This window comes from Nerophis lumbriciformis, linkage group LG11 (assembly GCF_033978685.3).
Source record: "Nerophis lumbriciformis linkage group LG11, RoL_Nlum_v2.1, whole genome shotgun sequence".
Taxonomy (NCBI): Eukaryota; Metazoa; Chordata; class Actinopteri; order Syngnathiformes; family Syngnathidae; genus Nerophis; species Nerophis lumbriciformis.
Window position 1 is genome coordinate 18,010,960 of NC_084558.2, and position 20,822 is coordinate 18,031,781.

Genomic DNA, 20,822 nt, shown 5'->3' on the forward strand with positions numbered 1-20,822 from the left:
TCCTGTATTACCTTGAAGTTTAAAGCGCTGGCTTGAAAAATGAAACTCTTTTATTTTCCAACTCATTGTAACAAAGAGGTGATTCACTATCAAAGACAATCCGACACTCTGTGACAACCAACGCCTCCAAGGTATGCTATTTTTTTGTTGAAAAAAAAAAAAAAAAAAAAAGTCTTGAAGCAGAAAGCAAAACTTAATTTGAAAGTTAAATTGCATTGATACGTTGACAAATACACGCCTTCATGTGTTTTTAACACAAGATGAGCAAGGGACATGGACAGTAAACACATTTTAGGCCATTCTGCGGTACACAGTATGTGATATGTATGAATATATGTGACAACTAACCCAAAAGAAATGACCACCAAGCCAAAATGGAATTTCTTGCTCGCATTAAAGCTCGAAGACTGTGTAACAACTAGTTAGCTAGTGATTTACAAATCTAAATTAAAGCTTCAAGCAGCCATGGAAGGGACCGACTTTGACGGCACATAAAATCCAAACCGGTGCAGTAATTAAAACTCTTTGGTCAACTTTTAATCAGAAGGGTTAAATCTCTCTCCTGTGCTAGTTTGAAGCCGACACGACTAACACGCTCAGAGGAGATAATGTTTGAAAAAAGGTGACCGGTTTTTACAAAACTTTTGTTTTGAAGGGGGAATTGCAAACTTCCTGTTGATTTTGGTGCTGGGGGTTGTCAATATATGAAATGTAGGTCTAAGTGAGACCTAAGTGAGATTTTTGTTTCATGTCTCTAAGACATTCCTACTGGAAGTTACAGGCAGTTTTGTCTGAGTTTTCTTCCTAGCGGGCGCTAGAGCGCAATTTTGAGTTTTGGGGTTGGATTTTTTTATTAGATCGCAATATTTGCCAGTCCTGATGTATGTGTCCAGTTTGGTGAGTTTTGAAGCATGTTAAGAGGGTCAAATTACAGCTCAAAGTGGCAAAAGTGACTGTTTTTACTAAGATTTTGTTTAGAAGGGGGAATTGCCAACTTCCTGTTGATTTTTGCTGAAGGATGTTAGTGTATAAAATCTAGGTCTAAGTCAGACCTACATAGAGGTTTTTGTTTCATGTCTCTACAACAATCCTACCGGAAGTTACAAGCAGTTTTGTCTGTGTTTTTTCCTAGGGGGCGCTAGAGCGCAGTTTTGAGTTTTGGGGTTTTTTCTTTTTATTAGATGGCAATTTTTGCCAGTTCTGATGTGTGTGTCAAATATGGCGAGTTTTGAAGCATGCTAAGTGGGTCAAATTACAGCTCAAAGAGGCGGCGGTATAATAAAGAATAATAATAAATAAAACCTTATAAATTCAATAGGGTCTTCTGTCCCAAAGGGACATTGCGGTCCCTAATAAGACCTTACAAATTCAATAGGGTCCTCTGTCCCAAAGGGACATTGCGGTCCCTAATAAAACGCACGAAATACAATAGGGTCCTCTGTCCCAAAGGGACATTGCGGTACCTAATAATAAAACCTTACAAATTCAATAGGGTCCTCTGTCCCAAAGGGACATTGCGGTGCCTAATAAAACCTTACAAATTCAATAGGGTCCTCTGTCCCAAAGGGACATTGCGGTCCCTAATAAAACGCACAAAATACAATAGGGTCCTCTGTCCCAAAGGGACATTGCAGTCCCTAAAAAAGCTGTCTCCAATTGTTTTCTTCTGAAAGCTACTTTTACAATATGAAAACGTTGTCATAGCTTATTTTAACTCACAACTGAATACGCTTGTTGTGTCAGGACAGGAACACAATGTTGGTATCCACAATTCCTATTTAGCACACAACTCTGCGGTCCCCTCCAAGGTTTCTCATTGTATCCCACTGGGTTGAGTTTTTTCTTGCCCTGATGTGGGATCTGAGCCGAGGATGTCGTTGTGGCTTGTGCAGCCCTTTGAGACACTTGTGATTACGGGCTATATAAGTAAACATTGATTGATAGTTTCTATAAAAGCTTTAAAAAAGTGTTCATCTCCATCCTGTAGTTCATTATACATTTCTCTCTGGTGTGTCTTATATTTGTCACATGGGGGTCACATCTTACTGCGGGGTCGTTCTTCTAGGATGCAGACGGACAAAGCGTGAAGGTAGGAGATGATTTATTCTCCATAAATCATACAAAGTCAATCAAAACAGACAGAAAACAAAGAAGACGTGTGCCGATCGCACGGGAAGCTAAGGCGAGACTTAGCACAGGAATCAAGAAGCATAGAAGACAAGGAATTTACCCAACGTAACTGTTGCATTCAGCAAACAATGAAGCCAGACAGAGTGTGGCGAGCAATGTGAATAAATAGCTCTCTGATTAGTGCCCGGCAGCAGGTGAACGTGCCGAACACTAACCAGAGGCAGGTGAAACCAATCAGTACCCATGGTGACCAAAACAAACTCAGGAGTGCACAAAACAGGAACTAAGACATCCAAAACTACCAGAACATGACTAAACAAAACATGATCCGGGCCACGGATCATGACAATATTATGAAGTGCAAACATGAATGCTGCTCAATACTACATATTTTACTGACTCACACTGCAGATCAAATAAACACACAAACAAAATTGTCTCACATTCAACATGAAATACAGTAAGAAGTTTTCTGCCTCTTATTGGATATGAGTATCTTATTATACATCACACATTACTCACTGTCTCAACAACTGTTTCAACAAGTCAAATGTAAGACTTTTTAAAGAGCATAATAAATGTAATTTAAGACAATTTCACATCCATACGGACAAAAACAAACAAAGAGATAAATGAAAATCAGAGGGCCAGAATAAATTTTAAGTATATGAAATGATTCACTGCTCTTTTTTACATTGGAAAACAAAATGGTTAAACTAACTACAAAACCCAAAACCAGTGAAGTTGGCACGTTGTGTAAATCGAAAATAAAAACAGAATACAATGATTTGCAAATCCTTTTCAACTTATATTCAATTGAATAGACTGCAAAGACAAGATATTTAATGTTCGAAATAAGAAACTACATTTTTTGGGCAAATAATCATTAACTTAGAATTTAATGGCAGCAACACATTGCAAAAAAGGGGCATTTTTACCACTGTGTTACATGGCCTTTCCTTTTAACAACACTCAGTAAACGTTTGGGAACTGAGGAGACACATTTTTGAAGCTTTTCAGGTGGAATTCTTTCCCATTCTTGCTTGATGTACAGCTTAAGTTGTTCAACAGTCCGGGGTCTCCAATGTGGTATTTTACGCTTCATAATGCTCCACACATTTTCAATGTGAGACAGGTCTGGACTACAGGTAGGCCAGTCTAGTACCCGCACTCTTTTACTACAAAGCCACGCTGTTGTAACATGTGCAGAATGTGGCTCGGCATTGCCTTGTTGAAATAAGCAGGGGCGTCCATGAAAAAGACGTTGCTTGGATGGCAACATATGGTGCTCCAAAACCTGTATGTACCTTTAAGCATTAATGGCACCTTCACAGATGTGTAAGTTACCCATGCCTTGGGCACTAATACACCCCCGTACCATCACAGATGCTGGCTTTTGACCTTTGCGCCTAAACAGTCCGGATGGTTATTTTCTTCTTTGGTCCGGAGGACACGACGTCCACAGTTTCCAAAAACAATTTGAAATGTGGACTCGTCAGACCACAGAACACTTTTACACTTTGCATCTTCGATGAGCTCGGGCCCAGTGAAGCCAGCGGCGTTTCTGGGTGTTGTTGATAAATGGCTTTTGCTTTGCATAGTAGAGTTTTAACTTGCACTTACAAATGTAGCGACAACCTGTAGTTACTGACAGTGGTTTGCAGAAGTGTTCCTGAGTCCAAGTGGTGATATCCTTTACACACTGATGTCGGTTTTTGATGCAGTACCGCCTGAGGGATCGAAGGTCACGGGCATTCAATTTTGGTTTTCGGCCTTGTTGCTTACGTGCAGTGATTTAAAAGTTTAAAAAGTTAAAGTACCACTGATAGTCACACACACACTAGGTGTGGTGAAATTACTCTCTGCATTTGACCCATCCCCTTGTTCCACCCCCTGGGAGGTGAGGGGAGCAGTGAGCAGCAGTGGTGGCCACGCTCGGGAATCATTTTGGTGATTTAACCCCCAATTCCAACCCTTGATGCTGAGTGCCAAGCAGGGAGGTAATGGGTCCCATTTTTATAGTCTTTGGTATGACTCGGCCGGGGTTTGAACTCAGGACCTACCGATCTCAGGGCGGACACTCTAACCACAAGGTCACTGAATTTCTCCAGATTCTCTGAAACTTTTGATGATATTACGTACCGTAGATGGTGAAATCTCTAAATTCCTTGCAATAGCTCGTTGAAAAAATGTTGATCTCAAACTGTTCGACAATTTGCTCACGCATTTGTTCACAAAGTGGTGACCCTCGCCCCATCCTTGTTTGTGAATGACTAAGAATTTCATGGAAGCTGCTTTTATACCCAATCATGGCACCCACCTGTTCCCAATTAGCCTGTTCACCTGTGGGATGTTCCAAATAAGTGTTTGATGAGCGTTCCTCAACTTTCTCAATTTTTTTTTTTGCCACCTGTGCGAGTTTTTTTTAAACATGTTGCAGGCATCAAATTCTAAATGAGCTCATATTTGCAAAAAATAACAAAGTTTACCAGTTTGAACGTTAAAGGCCAACTGAAACCCACTACTACCGACCACGCAGTCTGATAGTTTATATATCAATGATGAAATCTTAACATTGCAACACATGCCAATACGGCTGGGTTAGTTTACTAAAGTGCAATTTTAAATTTCGCGCAAAATATCCTGCTGAAAACGTCTCGGTATGATGACGTCAGCGCTATAGAGGACATTTTGGGACAGCATGGTGGCCAGCTATTAAGTCGTCTGTTTTCATCGCACAATTTCACAGTATTCTGGACATCTGTGTTGGTGAATCTTTTGCAATTTGTTCAATGAACAATGGAGACAGCAAAGAAAAAAGCTGTAGGTGGGAAGCGGTGTATTGCGGCAGGTGTTGTGCCGGATAACGCACCCCCGCCGTAGAATGCACCCCCTGACTGTTGTGCCGGATAACACAGCCGGTGTTTCATTGTTTACATTCCCGAAAGATGACAGTCAATATTTACCATTGGCCTGTGGAGAATTGGGACAACAGAGACTCTTACCAGGATGACTTTGAGTTGGATACGCAGACACGGTGCCGTGAGTACGCATGCACCTGTGGCTTCCAAACATTTGATCGCTTGCCCGTACGTGCGTGCCGCTATGTGCATGTCACATACGTAACATTGGGGACTTTGGGGAAATATATGTGCTGTATGAACTTTGGGGAGGTGAACGGTACTTTGGGCTGTGGGATTGAGTGTGTTGTGCAGGTGTTTGAGTTGTATTGGCGGGTTATATGGATGGGAGGGGGGAGGTGTTTGTTATGCAGGATTAATTTGTGGCATGTTAAATATAAGCCTGGGTGTGAGTTCAAACCCTGGCCGAGTCATACCAAAGACTATAAAAATGGGAGCCATTACCTCCCTGCTTGGCACTCAGCATCAAGGGTTGGAATTGGGGGTTAAATCACCAAAAATGATTCCCGGGTGTGGCGCCGCTGCTGCCCACTGCTCCCCTCACCTCCCAGGGTGTGAACAAGGGGATGGGTCAAATGCAGAGGACAAATTTCACCACACCTAGTGTGTGTGTGACAATCATTGGTACTTTAACTTTAAACATTATTAGATTTGCCGTAGAAAGTGTTTTCTTGCAAAAGGTGCAGTGTGCTTCATATCAAGTGTTTTCATCTAACAATAACAACCGGAATGCCAGCAATGGTAGAAGAAAGCACAACAATATATTGTCTGTGAAAGTGACTGTTAGCATCTCTGCTAAAGCTAAATGCTTAACTTTTGCAGTGTTTTTGCGGTTGTCAGAATTGAGCGGATAAAAACCTCTCCAGTACTACTTCTGTATCTGCACAAAGTTGTGAAAAACAGAGAGTGCAGACAGAGCAATAGTCTAAAAAAAAAGAAGGCGATCATGTCTTGCAAGCCTCAAACAGAACTTGGATGTGAATAATGTGGATAACATTCTAATTTTCTCAGCTCATTTTGTATGAGGTATGTATGAATACTAAAGCAGTCAAAGTTAACTCTATACTAAAGCGTTAATTATACGTTTCTTTAAAGGCGATCGTTTTTTTAACGCGTGATTAACGTGCATACACCTTGACTCCTTTTTGACCCTCGGCCCGTTCCGTAGTGTGGTGCTATGTGATGGCGTCCAGTTACTGTGGAGCCACAAGTGGGGAAAATAGCGAGCATAAACGCACAAGGAAAGCAGGACCAAGCCTCAGGTCCAAAGTCATGACAAGTCAAGACAAGACAATTTTATCTTCAACCGCCGTGAGACAACATCATTGGAACAAACGCTGCTGGCGAGCTTTGCCGCAGGAGGAGCTTCACGTCCGTGTTTACATTACAGTTTAGTGCACTACTAACATAAAATGTAGATTGTTACTCGAACTGCTTTAGTACAATGAAACAAAAGCTCAGCAGAAAAAAAAAGATGGTAGAGAGGAAGTCTAAAGTCACTTTAATCGGACACGTTCTTCAAAATATGTCAAGTCTTTTCTCATACCAATCACACACACGTCAGGCTTCACAATATTAGCCCTGCGCCAACCAACGAAACAACAAAAAAATCGTTTATCATGCTTTGTCACAGATGTTTTGTAATGTTATTCTATGATATTTCTACCCAAATAAATGTTTTCTGGCAGACTAAAAAAAAGTGTATTGTAATAGTGGCGGCGATATGACGGCGGTAGACTGTTTTTGAACAAGTCAGCCTTTTGTTTATGTTCGCAAATAGCACTGTCGAGCTGAATAAGCAGAAGCGCGACACACACGACGGCTCCGTGTTCTTCACGCCCACTGAGACTAGGTTTAATACTGAAGGCATGCCTGCCACTGCCCTCTGCAGCCCACATCGGGTAATTACAATTGACTACACAGTATTACCATTGCTACTAGGGATGACCGATAATGGCTTTTTGCCAATATCCGATATTCCGATATTGTCCAACTCTTTATTTACCGATACCGATATCAACCGATACCGATATCAACCGATACCGATATATACAGTCGTGCAATTAACACATTATTATGCCTAATTTGGACAACCAAGTATGGCAGACCTGGGCATTCTGCGGCCCGCGGGCCACATCCGGCCCTTTGTGCGTCCCTGTCCGGCCCGCGTGAGGCCAATCATAAATTACAAAATAAATTTAAAAAAGTATCTGAGTGTGCAATACAACGGTGCTGCTTTTGTTTTGAAAAGCGTTATTTGTATTACTTCCGTGTGAACGTATGCGCGTGAGTGAATGTGAACAGCGGCAATCACAAATGACAAAATAAAGTTTAAAAAACATCTATGTCGTGCACGCAATACAACTGTGCTGGTTTTATTTTGAAAAGTGTTATTTATGGACGTATGTCCGGGTGTAACCTATGAGTGAAGGTGCACAGCGACAAGTGATGAGACACTAAAAAGAGAAAAGTTGATGACGAATGCCGTGTTTCCAACAAGACATGGACTGCCAAGTATTTCCTTACATAAATTAAAGGTAAAGCCCTGTGCTTAATGTGTGGTACACAGGTTGCTGTGTTTAAAGAATATAATTTGAATCGCCACGACATGACGAAGCACAAGGAAAAATACCGGAATCTGTCTGATGAAGAGCACGCAAGAGAGGCTGATGCAGTCGCTGCTGGGCCACAACATTAGGTACACCTGCAGGCTGCAGCACAGATTTCATATTTCATTCATTCACAACTCCTCCAACACGAACATTATTGTTTTTGCACTTTTGGCTTCTTATAAAATAACTTTTTTAAATAGATTTAATCTTGCACGTGGAAACTTTAAGTGTGGGCTTTAGTTGATACAACACTCCCGTAAGGGGGTGCATTCTACGCCGGGGGTGCATTATCCGGCACAACACCTGAAACTTGGAGCTTCAGCTGAAGAACAGAACGGCCGACTTTGACTGTTTTTCGCTGGCTTTGGATGAGAGCTGTGATGTACGTGACACCGCCCAGCTGCTCATCTTCTTACGTGGGATAACTGCTGACTTTCAAATCACGGAGGAGCTGGCAGCCATGCAGTCAATTAATTAAAGAGACAACCACAGGTAATGACTTGTTCACATAGGTAAATGCGTGTTTGGACATGTTAGGACTGAAATGGGACAAGCTGGCAGGTGTGACAACAGATGGTTGTCCAAATCTGAAGGGGAAAAATGTTGGACTTTTAAAGAGGATGCAGGATAAACTTTAAATTAACCCTGTACAGAAATTGACATTTTTGCATTGTATTGTACATCAGGAAGTGTTGTGAAAGACAGTTTAAAAATAAAACCATCAAAAGCAATCTGCTTTTGTATAAAGTTAAGTTAGGTTAAATGAAAGTATTATTACTATTAATTATTATTATTATTATTATTTATCTTACGGTACATCAAAAATAATATTGAGCAAAATTTAATTGAAATATTGTCGATGTGGCCCTCCAGCAGTGCTCGGGTTGCTCATGCGGCCCCCGGTAAAAATTAATTGCCCACCCCTGAGGTATGGTGAAGATAAGGTCATTTTTAAAAAATAAAATAAAATAAAACAAGATAAATGAATTAAAAACATTTTCTTGAATAAAAAATAAAGCAAAACAATATAAAAACAGCTACTGGGGTTGGTTGTCACACTCATAAGACTTATGAGTGTGACAACCAACCCCGTTCTTTCGTACGTAATGCCTTTCTGTGAAAATTGTCAACTGTTATAAATTTTGCGACATGAAGTTCAACTACTGCAATTCGAGTGTGCATCCCAGTAGTAAACACAATAATACGCATATTGTTAAATAAATACGGAGTCCCTGAAAACCGTGTATTACTATGTTACTATGTACGTTTGTGAACTCAACTCAATACTCTTTATCAAACATCAGCTATTCTTCTATCAATCTTGTGTGTTTTTCCTGTATTTTTTCTCCCAATTTGTCTTTTTTGTTGTTTTGTTTGGAAGTGACTGAAGGGCTGCTTGATTTCTCATCACAAATAGTATAAAGCTGGAAGGAAAAACAACACGTGTCCAATTACCACGCGCACACACACACACACACACACCGACCGACTCTGTATCATCAGTTTGGTATGCAGATCACAGATATCTATGTGTCAGAATGAATGGTATGAAGCTCAGATTCTTTTCTATTCAAAAGAGGTCAAGTCCTTCCCTCTGAGCACAATTAAACAATTTAAAGAGCACAAGCCTTTGGGGTGTGGCCTTTCAGTATTAATCAGTTAAACAGGGCTTAATAATGATGACACAAAGTTAGGCCCAAAGCATCAAGCCCTGTCATTTGTCTCATAAGTCATGATCATGTGAATTTAGCATGGCCCCCTCTTCTCTTGCTACAATATGTTGACGTTTCACCACAAAATGAAAACCTCCAAACCGTCCTGGCTTTTAGTGGCAGCCCTGACCCACAAAAAAGTGATTATTGGTATCACTGGGACCATAATTTTGTATTTACTGAAACTGCATCAATATAAATTTTGCTTCACACTATTGCACTATACAAACGCATCTGTCATGTGGGGGTCGTTGTTCTTCCAACGCAAGAACGGCTCCGGACGACTGCGTAAAGGTAGGAAGTGATTTATTTCTCATAAAAAACAGAAAACAAGCAAAAGAAAAGCGTGCCGAACGCACAGGAAGCTAAGGCTAAACTTAGCACAGGCAAAAGACAGGGAACTCAAAAACTCACGTGACAATTTGCATGGAGCAAACACAACGAAGGCAGAATGAGTGACAAACAAAGGTAGGCTTAAATAGCATCTCTGATGAGCAACAGGTGCGCGTGCAAGGCAGGTGAAAATCAAGTAACCATGGTGACGAAACAAACTCACAGGTGCACGAGTAACAACAAAAGGAGTCCAAAACTAACCAAACATAACTAAACAAAACATGATCCGGACCACGGATCATGACATAACCCCCTCCTCAAGGACAGATCCTAGATGTCCATATAGAAAACACACAAAAATAAACAAGCAGGGTCAAAAGTCACGGGAGGGCGGAGGGAGGACTTGGTGGTGGGTTGCCAGGCCAAGTGTCCCCGAATCCATCGAGGCAAAGTCAAGTGGCGGCGGCGAGTGGAACGCCGCTGGAGCAGGCAAGGCGGGCGCCCAGGGAATGGCCACATTCGTGGCCGACTGGGAGGTGGGCGCACTTGGCGAGGCGGACGACCAGGGAGCGGCCACATCCGTGGCCGACTGGGAGGTGGGCGCACTTGGCGAGGCGGACGACCAGGGAGCGGCCACATCCGTGGTCGACGGGGAGGTGGGCGCGTCGGCGCCGTCATGGCAGGCGTGGACGCAGCAGCAGACGAGTCAGGCGTGGACGCAGCACAGCAGACGAGTCAGGCGTGGATGCAGCAGCAGACGAGTCAGGCGTGGACGCAGGTGCAGGCGGCGAAGCTTGGCGTGGTGCGGGCACAGGCGGCGAAGCTTGGCATGGTGCGGGCACGGCCAGGAAAGCTTGGCGTGGTGCGGGCACGGGCGGTAAAACTTGGCGTGGTGCAGGTACAGGTGCTAGCCGGGGTGCAGGAACTGGAGCAGGTGCTAGCCGGAGTGCAGGAACTGGAGCAGGTGCTAGCCGAGGAGCAGGAACTGGAGCAGGTGCTAGCCGAGGAGCAGGAACAGGTGCTAGCCGTGGTGCAGGAACAGGTGTCAGCCGAGGTGCAGGAACTGGAGCAGGTGCTAGCCGAGGTGCAGGAACTGGAGCAGGTGCTAGCCGAGGAACAGGAACTGGAGCAGGTGCTAGCCAAGGAACAGGAACTGGAGCAGGTGGTAGCCGAGGAACAGGAACTGGAGCAGGTGCTAGCCGAGGAACAGGAACTGGAGCAGGTGCTAGCCGAGGAACAGGAACTGGAGCAGGTGCTAGCCGAGGAACAGGAACTGGAGCAGGTGCTAGCCGAGGAATAGGAACTGGAGCAGGTGCTAGCCGAGGAACAGGAACTGGAGCAGGTGCTAGCCGAGGAACAGGAACTGGAGCAGGTGCTAGCCGAGGAACAGGAACTGGAGATGGTGGCGTTTGCAGGCCCACCGGAGATGATGGTGGCGTCTGCAAGCCCACCGGAGATGATGGTGGCGTCTGCAAGCCCACCAGAGATGATGGTGGCGTCTGCAAGCCCACCGGAGATGATGGTGGCGTCTGCAAGCCCACCGGAGATGATGGTGGCGTCTGTAAGCCCACCGGAGATGATGGTGGCGTCTGCAAGCCCACCCGGGCTGAGGTTAGCCATGAGCATGGCGGAGGCGGTCTAGCTGGGGGTTGCGGCTTGACATGCCGACGGATTGGTGGTGGAGGACGAGCTGGAGGTTGCGGCTTGGCAGGTCGAAAAACTGGTGGTGGCGGCCGGGATGGAGGTTGCTGCCTGGCTGGGCGCAGCTGAGCAGCCCCACCAGCACAGCTCCCGGCCCCAGCCCCCCCCTCAAGGGGCGGATACCAGCCGCGCTCCTTGCGGTCTGGAACAGTCTTTAAGGGGGGGTGGCGGGAGGTTAGGAGGGGGGCAGAATTCTCCCCTTTAAATTGTCCAAAATGTTCATCTCTCCTTCCAACAGGAGAGTGACGAGGAGACAGGGAAGACAAAGTCTGTGACGTGGGCGGGGCTATGGTCCATAGGGGCGGAGTCAGAGTCACTGGGGACGGAGGTGACTGAGGTTGACTAAATCTAGCATTCAACAAAATGTCCTGATAATACTTTATTTTTGAAATAAAGTCTGTAGGAGGTGGCTGACAACGGCTGACAGAAGGCAAAAAAAAAATTCCTGATCCGTGACTTCCTCTGAAGACGCCGGCGGAGTGATGTCATCTCCGCGCGCCGGTTTAGTGACGTAAACAGAAGTGGGCGGAGTGACGTCATCCAAAGTGGATGGAGTGACGTTGTTGGAGTTCATTTGGCTTGCAGCCCAATCTAAAAATTGTTTGGCAAAATGTTGAATTGGATTACCAAAGTTCAGCGGCGAGGAATACTGGTCTGATTGAGGAATGTTGCTGTCCGGAGGAGGAGTTTGGGGGAGCGACGCATTTTGGCGGCGGAACGAAGTCTTTTTGGCTGGCTTCCGTCCTCGCCGGCGCGTCTCCATCTCCTCGTCGTGGCCGGTCTGCGGAAGAACGTAAGCTGCCTTCGTTCTGTCATGTGGGGGTCGCAGCTTGCTTGTTCTTCCAACGCAAGAACGGCTCTGGACGACAGCGTAAAGGTAGGAAGTGATTTATTCCTCATAAAAAAACAGAAAACAAGCAAAAGAAAAGCGTGCCGAACGAACGAGAAGCTAAGGCTAAACTTAGCACAGGCAAAAGACAGGGAACTCAAAAACTCACGTGACAATTTGCATGGAGCAAACACAACGAAGGCAGAATGAGTGACAAACAAAGGTAGGCTTAAATAGCGTCTCTGATGAGCAACAGGTGCGCGTGCAAGGCAGGTGAAAATCAAGTAACCATGGTGACGAAACAAACTCACAGGTGCACGAGTAACAACAAAAGGAGTCCAAAACTAACCAAACATAACTAAACAAAACATGATCCGGACCACGGATCATGACAGCATCTTGATGTATTACTATTGAAATAACTTGTTTACTAGATTTTGAGGGCTGTCAAACAATCCAAAAATATTTAATTGCAATTAATCACATCTTGTCTATAGTTAACTCATAATTTTATTGTTTTTAACTTTATGAGTGTACATTAATTACATGTATACCCATAATGGGATTTGACAAAGTGTTTGATTGATGCGGTTTGATTTATTTTTTTTAACACAATGGACACAAACACATGCACACACTAATTTTCCACATGGGGTCTCATTTAGTCCATTAGTACTCTCTCTTTCTCCCATTATATATGTATATATATATATATATATATATATATATATATATATATATATATATATATATATATATATATATATAAATATATATCCATCCATCCATCCATCCATTTTCTACCGCTTATTCATATATATATATATATATATATATATATATATATATATATATATATATATATATATATATGTATTTTATATATAAATATATATACACATATATACATACATACAGTATATACATACATACTACACCTGCTCCAGGTCATTCAAAAAACAATCCCCAAAAAATACAACTCACGACTCACAAACTTTGCAAGCAATTTTAGAAAAAAAAAAAGCTGTATGTTACACACTTCTGCAAGCATATTAATAACAACTAACAGCAACAGTGGATGGAAATAACTTGTAGAGACAGCGACCTGCAAGGTCTTCGAAGCTAAACTTACCATTCAATGTAAATTTTTCTTTGTGCATTTCTGCTCGCTATTTGTTCTTCCGACTTAAGATCAGACGGAACGCCACTGCTTTTGCACTGCTCTAGTATGGAGTGAGGGTCACACAGGCAGCATGTTAATTAAAGAAAAAAACATGATGTAAAAGGAAGCTTTTGTTAACTCGGTATTATCGCGTTAACTTTGACAGCGCTATTTCTTATCTAATAAAAACACACATTACAGAAGTGTAAAATTACATTAACCACTGTTAATATTAAGATATACAAATAATAAAGACAGTCTTAACCTCAATCAGTACATTTCAATGCACTAAATTAGTCTGATTTCTCAAATATTTTGTCTCGAAATACGATAATACAACACTTGTAAACAGCTTAAATGATCATGTTGGGCTTTTTAAAAATTGGATTAACACACCTCGGTTATGCGATTAGAAACCAGTTTCACTGGCAAGTAGTGAGTTATTACTAGGAATGTATACTGTTAGGATTTTGTCGATACCGATACCGATATTCCTTATTTATACCGATATTCATCGGTATGCTTATCGGTGCTGTCTGTAATTTGTGCAAATATCGATGTGAGCAAAATGCATTTTTAATTACCATTTTTTTTAGCTTTATTAATTTTTATTGTGATTGCTTCCCTATTTGTGATTATTTAAAGCTGATTATTAGATCCTAGAGCTGGGCAATATGGGGGAAAAAACATCTGATCTCAATTAATATTACAATTGTTTACATTATTTCTAACCTAGCCATTTTAAAGCAAAGAATCAAATAAACAAGTCATTAGTTCAACATTAGTAAATAAATGAACTAAAAAGGAAAAAGCACAATAACATAACAATGTACAAATACATTTGAGTTTACATGTTTTCAAGTAAAAGAAAGCACGCACAAGGATGCATCAGTTATTATTTCAACACTGGTGGTCCAACTATAGTATTAGAAGCTGTCAAGTTATCGTGAACTTACCAATGAAGATCGGTGGTCGCATCCACATCTTCCTAAACCGGCAGTAGTAGCCCTATGTTTTTACACAGCTTTTGGATGACAAGTAGTCATCAATTTTGTAAAATAAACATTACACCTGGCACGTAGAAGTCATTTGGAAACTGTTCAGCTCTGTATTTTGGAGTTAGTTTCGTAGTTTGATGTGGCCGCATGTCAAGGAGGCAGGCACAGAGATGGCCCGAGAAGGATGCAGGGCCGCCAGCTGGCCCAGCTTCATGGAGGTGAGTGTTTGTCAAATAAACATGATTTCTCTTTTTCCTCTCAATAACAGCATCTCAGTCATATTACGCCAATTTTTTAAACTTTCCGCATAAGGTTCTGTTTTTAGCCGACATTGATTATAATGACGCATACATCTATGATTCTGTTTACTTTCCCCCACCTTGTCACCAGCAGTAAAAGCTCGAATATGATTGGCTGTTCCGTCGTTTCTTTTTTTATGCTTTGCAGCGGCACCTGAATGGTTATGAGAACGTCATAATTACAATGGTCAAATGGATAAAAAAAAGTACCGCTAGCCGGATCATTAGTCCCAAATTTTAGCGATCCTCTTGGACTGACCCAATTAGGAACCGGTACCCATACTTGCCAACCTTGAGACCTCCGAATTCGGGAGATTCAAGTATTTCTTATAAATATATAAATAAAATAGATACTTGACTTTCAGTGAATTCTAGCTATATATATATATATGTATTTTATTATATATATATATGAAGGGAATAAGCGGTAGAAAATGGATGGATGGATGGATATACATATAAATAAAAGAAATACTTGAATTTCAGAGTTCATTTATTTACACATTCACACACACACTCCTCTACTCATTGTTGTATTTGAAAGTGCAATGCTTTGCAGCCAGTAGCACAGCCTTTGAAGGATCATAGGTATGGGCACTGTAATATTCTGGGTTGGAGTCAATAACCAGGCGAGGTGATGTAGTTACGTCTCTTTACTTCATACTTTAGAACCGACTCCCACACTTGCCGTCAGGGTGCGCAATACAACGTAAACCGTTGGCCAACCAAAAAGTAACCACAGAACACTATACTCAACATTCACCAGGAGATGGCAACAAGCAACTTAGATCACTCTATTACAGGCAGGATCTGTGAAATTTAATTTGCAGGAAAGGAGTGAGTTTAGGGGTGAATTGTCTATCCTCGTTCTATTCTCTGTCACTCATCGTCGCCATGACTGTTTCTTCTTCGTCTCCTTCTTGTTGTGTGTGCACCCACCAAAAGCCGTAGATGTTATAACGTGACTGGGTCGGCACGCTATTTATATGAAGGAAAAGCGTACGTGACGACAGGCTGTCCTCACTCAGGTCCGCACGGACCTGGAGGGCCGTGCCTTAAGGAAATCGGGAGAATGGTTGTCCCGGGAGGTTTTCGGGAGAGGCACTGAAATTCGGGAGTCTGCCGGAAAATTCGGGAGGTTTGGCAAGTATGCCGGTACCAAAAAATACTTGTGCTCGGTATACATTCCCAGTTAACAGTGCACCAAACTGAAGAACAAGAACAAGCCATGGGGTGGGGGGACTGTTTACACCAGGGGTCTTCAACCTAAAAATTAATAGGTACAGATACAGAAAATGTTTTCATTGACTACAGGTCCTGGTCTGTATTGGACAGTCTAGGTCCGGCTTCGGACCGCAGCCTGCCAGTTAGTGATCTCTGGTTTACACCAACAAGCATACAAAGTAAAGATATAGAAGCTAAAATAAGATAATGTGTTTGAAGTGGTCATATTATGATTTTGTTCTACAAACGTTTGTAGATTTAAAACACTTTTTTGTGGTCTACACAACATGTACATTTTGTAAATCTTGCATGGATTGTTTTACAGACCATCTTCAAGCCGCATTCTGACCGTCTCTTTAGGATGAGCCGTTTTGTGGGCAGTCTTATTTACGTGGGTCCACTTCGACTGCGTCTTCTCCCCGTCAGCCATGTTGTGGTTTTTAGTACTTCCATATCGAATCTACTGACAGATATAAGTTGGAACTATACGCTACTTTTTATTAGAAATGGCAACAGCGGAGGATGCATGTGCAAGTACAAGGCAGTCTGCCCCACAAGAGGATGGTGAAAAAGAAGGTAATTTATTGACTACAATGTCGCGCAAAGCTCTTTGGGTAAAACTTTAACAACTATGGAGATATCTGTTGACGTCACTAGTTGGAAAAATTCACAAGTTGGGCAAATTCAAAACAGCCCAAATTTTCGGGACTTATGCGGATCCTAAATGTACAAAATCAGGTACCAATAGGAAAGATAAGTTTTGCATAATAGGTCCCCTTGAAGTATATGATGAAATAAGGACCTACCCATTTAATAGGTGTCAGAATGTTGTCAAACATTTTAAACATGTTTAATGACGCCAGTACACCCCGACCAGTGGAGAGAACCCTATAAACTGTTGTGATTTGATACTATGACTTTTTTGTATACACATTAGAATTAATACAGAGTAAAAACAAATATATACGTTTTGTTAATTAGTAAAAGTAGACAGACAATAATGATAAATAGTGGTAGATCGCATGAAGTATCTCTGCCTCGATCTCTTTAATTCAAATCATCCACAAGCAAGAGTGTTATTGTGCTTTATTTAGTGAGGTAAGAAAGAAACATCCATATATTACAATTGTTGGCACCAGAGAGTCTCTCGGGGCCAGGGTTGGTATTTTATGACAGTTGTCCACTATTTATTAGCTTGTTATTTTCCTTTGCCTTGACCGCACAATGGCAACTAAATAGAGAAGGGAGGTGGAACTAATCAAAACAATCAATCAAAAAGTCTCTTTTATCGTAAATGACAATTCGATATCAAAGGGGAAGGCGCACGTGTAACGTACTAAAAGCTGACCAATCACAGCATTTACGGCCCGTGCAACGCGCTGCGAGGGTACATTTTGTGGAGGTGCACATCATGCTATGCAGGAGGGTTTAGAGAGGGAAGAGTGAGCCATCATAGCACACACAAATGTTTACACAGCAGTACCAGTTACCTGCTGGTAAATGGTAAGAATTTGTAGTTTTACTCTTCAGTATGTTTTTTAAATTGGTAATTGATCCAAGGGCCATAATAATCAAAGGCAAAGACCATCCAGCTGATGGGCAGTCAGTTGTCCATGTCTAGTCTATATTATAAAGTGTAGTGGCTCAGGGATTTTCAAAGTCTAACATTGAGCCTTGGGGGCATCTACTGGTCTGTGTCGCCATGATTGGCTTAAAGCATAACTACAGTCTTTATGGCGTTTTATGTCATAGTGTACACTTTGAAAACACCTGCTCCAAGTAATTTTTCTGCTTCTGCAAGTATTTCGTTAAGACATAGTTCGATGATTTTGGGGTGGAAGAATTATTTTACAGAACCATTCCTTTATTTAGCACCATGGATAAAGTCAAATAAAGATTATCTACCAGCAGGCCCTTTATCAGGTTCAGCATCAGTTACGTTTGATATAGCTGCACATTTTCTTACACATTTACATGCACTGGTCTGGAATCCCATACTTGTGACTATATAGTGTAGAATAAAACAGCAGTTTATATTTCTTCTCCATACTAACAATTAGGTCATACACCTACGGTTTTAATAGCACTCATAAGATTAATCATTTACATCACAAGTTCAGACAATAAAAGTAGATCCATAGTGTGTATCGTTCTTGCACATAGTCTTCCAAATACTATTCTTCATATTGTCACATAATCACACCCACGGATGATTGGCGGCTATTAAAAGGTTCATTTGCTCTCCTCAAGAACTGACTCCCATGACCAACTTGAATTAATTCACCCCATTCAAACATTTAATAGTCCTTAATTCAAGCATTTTTACAAGCAGACTTTCTGATGAGATTGGGGAGTTGTTAAAAGGTAGGCGCAGTAAAGAACAGACTAGTTTAGTTTTTTTTTTTCTTTTAAGCATTTTTACAAGACTCTCTTGTCAAATAACCAGAACCACATACGGCACACGAAGAGGGTGTAAAGTTTCACTTACTTCTAGAATGATGCTACATCAATGTTATACTGCAATGATTTTTTTGGGTTTAGTTGTAATTTTACTCAGAGATCCTGCAAAACCGCCTGTGGAGAGGAGCGTGGTTCACGCGTGCCCTGCGGGCGGGGTGTGTGCAAGGGCCGGCCATGAAGCGGCAGACAGGTGAGTGGATATCTCAGCTGGAACGAGTTATCTAATCACCTGTTCCTTTTATTAGCAGGGTCGGAGACCATGAGGGGGTGGTGTGGGCTGGAGAGCACGAGAGCGACACCACGAGAGAGACGCTGAAAAGCTGAAAGAGACTTTGGGAGAAATAAAATAAAATAATTGTAACCGTTGCATCGGATGGTTGTGCCAGTTCCTGTGGTCCCAGACAAACCCGAACGTAAACATTGTTACAGTGGCGCCCAACAGGAAAGCGGACCAGGAAGAGGATGTCGGCACCAACCCATTTGGAGGCGCTGGGCCAAGTTCTGGCCGAGGTGTCAGCGGCGAGCAGACAGCAGACCCAAGTGCTGCGAGTGCTGATGAACAGAGCAGAGGCAGCGGGAGGGATGTCCTCCATGAAGCGCATGGTGGAGGGGAAGGACCCCCAGGCATTCCTGGACGTCTTCGAGGCCACGGCGACGTCGTGCAAGTGGCCGGAGGAGGAATGGGGCGCGAAGCTGCTGCCGCTCCTGGTGGGGGAGGCGCAGCGAGCGGCACTGAGTCTCCCGGCAACCGCCCGCATGCAGTACGCCGATCTACGCCACGCCATCCTGGACCGGGTCGGCAGCAGCCCCGAAGACCACCGCCGAAAGTTCCGGGCCATGAAGTTGGGGTCAGAGGACCGGCCCTTCGTGTTGGCATACCGGATGAGGGACGCGGCAACCCGGTGGCTCCAGCCCAATGGGCTGGACCCAAAGATGTTGGAGTCCATCATCCTAGAACAATTTATTGATGCCCTGCCGGCCAGGACCACAGCATGGGTGCGGTACCACAGCTCCCCAGATGTAAAAACAGCGGTGAAACTGGCGGAGGAGCACCTGGCGGTCCAGCGGGAGGCGACCCCAAAGACAGCCGAAAGGCCCACCCCAGCACCCCGCCGACGACTCGCCCCGCTATGGGGGGGATGGAGGAGACGTCCCAGGAGCAGCGACCACGCACGGCCGAGCCACCCGGAGCCAACGAGCAGGGTACCGGCGCTGCGGAGAGGGGGCTTCCCTCGCAGATGGCGCCTCAAACACCTGGGCCGGTGTGCTGGAGGTGCGGACAGCCCGGGCACGTGCGCCGGGAGTGCTCCATGATGGAGGTGGGGCAGGTGATGCGGGTTGTCGGGCCTCCAGCACCCGCCCCCGATCTGGGGGAGATGTACTGTGTCCCGGTAAGGGTACAAGGGAGTACATACCGGGCGATGGTGGATTCGGGCTGTAAACAGTCCATGAGCCACCAAAATCTGGTTCGACCCGGGGTATTGAGGCATGCAACACGGGTGAAAATTAGGTGTACCGTATTTTCCGCACCATTAGCCGCACCTAAAAACCACAAATTTACTCAAAAGCTGACAGTGCGGCTTTTAACCCGGTGCGCTTTATATATGGATAAATATTAAGATTCATTTTCATAAAGTTTCGGTCTCGTAACTACGGTAAACAGCCGCCATCTTTTTTCCCGGTAGAACAGGAAGCGCTTCTTCTTCTACGCAAGCAACCGCCAAGGTAAGCACCCGCCCCCATAGAACAGGAAGCGCTTCTTCTTCTACTGTAAGCAACCACCCGCCCGCGTAGAAGAAGAAAAAGCGTGCGGATATTACCGTACGTTTCATTTCCTGTTTACATCTGTAAAGACCACAAAATGGCTCCTACTAAGCGACAAGGATCCGGTTCATGAAAAGACGCAATCTCTCCATCCTCACACGGATTACTATTTCACAGCAACTGATATTCCTGTGAACCGCACTGTGGATACTGTGGATACAACGGGAGCACGTACGGTGAATATTCGCACCACAGGGAATGAGAAGTCGTCCTTCACTGTGGTTCTAGCTTGCCATGCTAATGGCCTGAAACTTCCACCCATGGTGATATTCAAAAGGAAGACCTTGCCAAAAGAGACCTTTCCAGCCGGCGTCATCATAAAAGCTAACTCGAAGGGATGGATGGATGAAGAAAAGATGAGCGAGTGGTTAAGGGAAGTTTACGCGAAGAGGCCGGGTGGCTTTTTTCACACAGCTCCGTCCATGTTGATATACGACTCTATGCGCGCCCACATCACAGATGGTGTCAAAAAACAAGTGAAGCACACAAATACAACACTCGCCGTCATTCCGGGTGGATTAACCAAAGAACTCCAACCGCTGGATATTGGTGTCAACAGGGCATTCAAATCACGACTGCGAACGGCGTGGGAACAATGGATGACCGAAGGCGAACAC

General features: G+C 43.5%; 1 protein-coding gene across 2 annotated transcripts in view; it reads right to left on the reverse strand.

The window, feature by feature from the left end:
• Window positions 1–20,822, reverse strand: part of gsg1l2b (gsg1-like 2b) — a 52,659-nt gene that overhangs the window by 4,662 nt on the left and 27,175 nt on the right. The gene's annotated exons all lie outside the window — the stretch shown is intronic.